At 43.2% G+C, this 6,000-nt stretch overlaps 1 protein-coding gene across 2 annotated transcripts in view; it reads right to left on the reverse strand.

Annotated features, from left to right (window-relative positions):
- Positions 1-5,479, reverse strand: part of lnx2a (ligand of numb-protein X 2a) — a 132,686-nt gene extending 127,207 nt beyond the window's left edge. The window contains exon 1 of one of the 2 annotated variants that reach the window (XM_078222845.1): positions 5,352-5,479. The gene's annotated coding sequence lies outside the window, so the exon portion shown is untranslated. The remainder of the gene's footprint in view (positions 1-5,351) is intronic. The other variant, XM_078222846.1, reaches the window with a different exon arrangement.
- Between the last annotated feature and the right edge of the window lie 521 nt (positions 5,480-6,000).

The following is a 6,000-nucleotide window of genomic DNA, read 5'->3' on the forward strand; positions in this document are numbered from 1 at the left end:
CTTTGCAGTGGAGCAGCGTTATGTTCATGGCATACAGGAGAATGGAGATTTGATAGCGAGAGAGAGACACAAAGGAAAACATGTTGACTAAATTTTCTATGTCACTGAAACAGATGGTCCTGCTATTGTGGTGTTTAGCAGTTGCAAAGAGATCCAGTTTGTCTCAATAAACTATGAGGAAACAAAGGAGCTAACGGAGGGTTGAAGGTAGGACAGCCACTAGAAAGCACTCTTTATTCAGAAACTTGAACCCAGTGTCATGATCTTGATAGAAATCAGTAATTTGTTTTTAATTTTTTTTTAAGAATCCAAGAACCCAGGTAATCCACAAGGTTCATGGTTTAAATAAAAGAATTTCACTACACAAAAATCAAATAACAAGAACTATAATAACTACACACAATCTTAAATAGTCAGTTACATTAAAGATAATTAAAAAGTACAACGAATACAATTACTCTTACGTAAATCAAATGTCTCAATTCCATTTTCTTTCTACATAGGAACAGGAGTAGACCATTCAGCCCCTCGAGCCTGTTTCATCATTAAATGAGATCATGGCTGATCTGTGGCCTAACTCCATATACTTGCCTTTGGCCCATAATCCATTTCAATTACAAGCCAAAACTCAAATCAGATACTTATGAAAAATTGGAAGAATCACACTTAATCCAAGAACTGCTTTGAAGATTTGAATAAGGGTAGAGATTTCTTGGATTTTGCTCTTACTTCCGGAAAGGTTTTCCCATCAAATCTGCTCCAATCATTTGATGGTTACAAAGTTGTTGTTCAACACAGGTATGTTGTGTAACCAACCTGGGTCAGAACTCTGCTGGTTCTAACATTTTTGTGTTGGAGAAGTTCCATACATACCTCTAAAGGAGAAAGTTCATATTGGAGATTGATCGTCCACTGAATCAGATCTACAAGAAAATCTGCACAGTGCTCTAGCAGGACTGCAGAGGTTACTTGAGGTTCAAAGCTACAATTTCACTGCAAAATACAAGCCTGGAAGAGAAATGCTGCTCGTAGATGCCCAATCAACAAAGGAGAAACATGGAGGTAAAAGATCTAAGTTTTAAGTTTATTTATTGGTGTCACAAGTAGGCTTACATTAACACTGCAATGAAGTTACTGTGAAAATCCCCTAGTCGCCACACTCCAGTACACTGAGGAAGAATTTAGCATGGCTAATGCACCTAACCAGCACGTCTTTCGGACTGTGTGAAGAAACCGGAGCACCTGGAGGAAGCCCACGCAGACATAGGAAGAACGTGCAAACTCCGCATCGACAATGATCCAAGCCGGGAATCGAACCCAAATCCTTGGTGCTTTGAGGCAGCAGTGCTAACCACTGTGCCACCCCAGGATCTAGGTATAAAGATCCATCACCTAGTGAAGGTAACACCACTGAAACTGAGTCAAATTAGAAATGAAGCTGGCAAAGATAAAGTATTACAGATGCTCTCTCAACAAGTGATCAAGAGACAGTCTGATAAGATACAGCAGTACTGGGCCAGAGATGATGGGCCTGATTTTACCATTTTGAGTCTAAGTGCCAAATCTGGGTGTCAAATAGATCCGAGCCTGGAATCCTCTTTCCAGCGCGCCCATACGCTTTTTGCCAGCTCCGGTCCGATTCGCGCTGTGGGCGGGGCTTAGCGCTGCCGGAACGATCGCGCTCTGAACTGCGCATGCACAGTTCGAAAAAAATCTGAAGCAGCGCGCCCGGGCGCGAAAGAAAAAAGCAGAGAGAGCAGCTCTCTGACCCAGATCATCTGGGGTGGGGGGTGGGGGGTGGGCGGGGGGGAGTGGGAAGAGAGGGGATGTGACCGATCATCCCCTGAGGGGGGGGGGGGGGGGAGGGGGGGGTGTGACGTATCATCCTCTGGGCGGGGGGGGGCGCTGCCACTCTACGGCCGATTGGTGGGGAGGGAGCAGGGGGTTCCGCTGCCACTCTGCGGCTGATCCCTCCTCCCCACCGGAGGAACGAATCCCTCCTCTCCAGAGTGGCCGCATACTTCAAACACCACGACTTTCATTATTCACCTCAGCATTCCGCGGAACTCCCTGCCCCCTCCCTTCGGATTTTTATTCGGCAGGTCGATTAGAGCGCGGATCCGCATCGGACCAGAAGACGGTAAAGTGGGATTTGGTGGTAGAGTTGGGCGCGCGGTTCAATAAGTCGATTTAAATGCATGCAAATGCATTTAAATTCTCGGACTGCCCGATTTGGGCGCGGTCTGGACCCGCGCCCGAATCGGGTGTCGGTAAAGCCGCGATCTGCTCAGAATCGGGTGCAGGTCGCGGTATAGGCCCGATGCGCAACTTCGGGCCTGACATCTCACCAGGAAATGGTGCTCTGCTAGCCAGATCCGAATAATCATACCCAAAATGATGCAGGAAGAACTTCTCCAAGGCCAAATGGGAATGGAGAGTGTATGTTCAGAGCTAGATCATCTGCATGCTGGATAGACATCTAGAATTCTGTTTACATGTAATGTATGCTAGATATATAGAAATACCCAACAGAAAGAGAAAATGATAGCTACTAAAGTACCACCTAGACCATGACACATTGTGGGAGCAATTTATTTACATACAATGAACCAAGAATGGTATCACATCGTTTTGCAGAACTCATAGTTCTCTTTTATCCGAAAGGTGAAAAATTTGAGAGCTACAACAATCATCTCAACTGTACAAGTTCTGTTCACTGAACAAGAAATTCCTGAAAGAAAATGTGACAATGTAACCCAAATCATCTCCGGAGAGTTTAGGATATTTACTACGTGCAGGTTCAATATCATTACCTCATCACCCCAACACCAGCGGATCACTGGTTCACAGAAATATCCAGACGGTAAAGACAAAGTGCCAAGCAAAAAAGGAAGACCCAAACCTTGTTTTATTGTCATTCTGATTTACAACTCTCAAGGCTGACATGAAATCACCTGCAGAGCTGTTGAATGGAAGAAAGTATAAGACAACTCTGCCAAGCAAGGCACATCCTGTCCTGCAAGTAACCCAGAGGAAGTAAAGCAACTACTGATGCACAAGTGGAAGGAGATCAACACTTTAACGAGCATGCCAAATCCCTGCCTATGTTGTTGCAAGGACAAACTGTACATGAGGATCCAATCATTAAAAACCTGGAACCCAGCAAAAGTTGTTGGTGAAGTGAAGCAGCGACTCCAAGGTCATACATCACAGACTGACACCAGTAAGCAAACGAGAAGGAACAGAGTCCATATTTAACCTACACCAGAGCTGAAGAGATCATCAACATCACTAACCAATGAGACAACGTCAACAGCATCACCAACAAGCAGTGCAACATCAACAAACAAATGACACTTTAACAACACCAAGCACAACTCCTATAACATCAGGAGCAACATGCAAAACACTGCCTGTGCCAATTCATCACAGAGCGATGAATGTCAAATCTACAAGATGGAGGCACAACATTCTACCACCTAAGTGATATCTTGAATGTTTTCTCAGCAAAGAAAACAAGCTATAAAAGACAGAAAGGATTCAGTTTATTTAACTTGCTTTATATTAGCTAAACTATAATTGGGATAGCATCATTGAAATAGAGGCTTTTATTTAAAAGATATACTATATTGTTATATTATTCATAAGGAGCTAGGAAATAATTGTTATATGTATACCCTAGGGTGCTACATTCACTATCACACTGCAATCATGTGAATAACAACCTATCAGTCCATTAACCACATGGAGGGCTGAAAGAAATACACTGGATGAAGCTCTAGTACTGTATCTAAGTGTGATTATTTCTAATTTAGAAGAACCAGATGACATAACAGCATTATAATTCCCTCAGTCATGAAATCTCATTGGTTAAGGAGATGTCCTAGTGTTCAGAAAGGTACCAGTCATCCTGTTGACCTCACTGTGCCATTTTAAGCTCGCACTTCCAGCAACTTTGTGGGCAAATTAATTTAAATTTAAATGTGCAATTATAAATTTAACTAATGTAACACTGCCAAAATGCGTCTCTCCAGCGAAATCTGGCCCACCCATGATATTTTACTACTTGAGAAATAAAAGTAATCAGATCTAGATTTCCAAACCACATGTAAAATCACGATATAGCGTAACGGGATTTCACTTATATAATTTTGTTAAGGCTGGTCAAAACAATTCGAAGTACTGAAAAGTACATATAATTAACTTATACTTACAAGTATCCATTAAAGTCCCCGGTGCGCAAAGGGGTTAAAATTTCTAACTATAATAGACCCAAGTCAAATCATTCAAGATTGATCAGGCAGTCAGATATTACGCAATGCTAAATAACACGACCAAACTCAACCCAGAATTTAATTAATATTTAAATTGATGCGATAAATTAGATTTTTATGTTTGTTCAAAAATGTAAAGTAATATGATTCCCCCGCAATACGACTTAAATTTTTAAAAATCAGCCCCTTTAATTTGAAAGGCGAACGAAATACGAACATATTTGCATGATGATTAACGTTGCAACAAAATAAAAATCTGCTTACTTAAGCCATCCCCATTAACTTAAAACATTTGATACTACAATGGAATTAAACACATTCCACTGCATGAAAGTGTGCACATCCAAATCAATTTAACAAGCCACGTTTGCAAAATGCAAGAACATTTTCTAAACTAAACGCTCCTACTTAAAAATGTTGCAAGGTCAAAAAAAACTTGTGTCTGTTTGTCACATGGACACCAAAATTACCCGAACAACTGAGCAAATTAACGATAAAGGTACAGGGCATCAAGGTAAGAATAGAAAATGGAAATTCGTGATTTAAAAATCCACGCATACATGTCTATACAAAAGCAAAATGCTGCGGATGCTGAAAATCTGGTGGGGCGAGGGGGGGGGGGGGGGGATTATATATCTATGATGGTATTCTCAGAAGTGGCAAGTTTTATACTCTGCACAGGCACATATTATTGCTGTCCAAATGGAATATAAACACTCCCGAAAGCACGATGAGATGTGCAGACGCACGGAGTCAAACATCAAAGCAGCCTCCGCGCCCAATCCAAGAAGCGGCTCTGTTCACATCTCTTCATTCCAGCGGCTTCCCGAATAACTGTCACATCAGCCGTGCGCTCCTCAACACTCATGACACATACAAGCGGTGCTCTGGGAGGAAACAAAAATTCCACCGAGGGCGAAGATTTCACCTTAAAAAGACAAGAGTCGGGAGGAATGGGAATAGAGAGAGGCTTTATCTCTGCCTCACACGCTCCCCCCAAGAAGATTCTTCTCTTGTCAAGATACCAGTAACAACGAAATATATATCAATTAGCCGTTTCTTTAACATTTACTTTACCTTCCATCGGTGCAAATCGCATCCACTAATCATGCAGTGGCATATCATCACAAGGAATCGTGCAAGTAACTGGATGCTTCAAGAGGACCGAACGGCATTTATCGTCGACAACTTGGTCTTGGTGTTTAAGATTTGCACAAAAAATTACCGGTCAAATGAACTTGCTTGCGCGGGGCGTTTCCCTCCTCCGACTGACAGGATAACTATCCAATCGCAACTCGAGATACCGCCTGATCCCGCCCCTGTATGACGTAATAGGACTGGAAAAACCAATAGGAGAGCAGGAGGTGAGAGATCCCGCCCACCCTCCCTCCCTCCTCTGCCAGCAAGTTAGAATGAAGTCGGGCTGAGGAAACCTGTCTGTCTTTGGACGTCGCCTGCGTGAATGAGGAGGAGGTGGGAGGAGGAAGAGACAGAAAAATTTCCTCAAGAAAGTGTAGGTTATTTATCGTTAGAGATACATCGCGCTCCATGTTTCAGACTCAGCTGATTCCGCAGACTGTTCTATTTTGTTGGCAGCTTGTGATCAGGCGGGTGAAATGGGCTATCCACCGGCTGGGGGTGTGAGAGGGCGGGGAGGGAGAAGCTGGTCTTTAGGCGGTCCTCGCGCCGCCTGGGTCCGGGGAAGGAGAAGCGATCGCGCGCTCGG

The sequence above is a fragment of the Mustelus asterias genome, chromosome 10 (genome assembly GCF_964213995.1).
Source record: "Mustelus asterias chromosome 10, sMusAst1.hap1.1, whole genome shotgun sequence".
Lineage (NCBI taxonomy): Eukaryota > Metazoa > Chordata > Chondrichthyes > Carcharhiniformes > Triakidae > Mustelus > Mustelus asterias.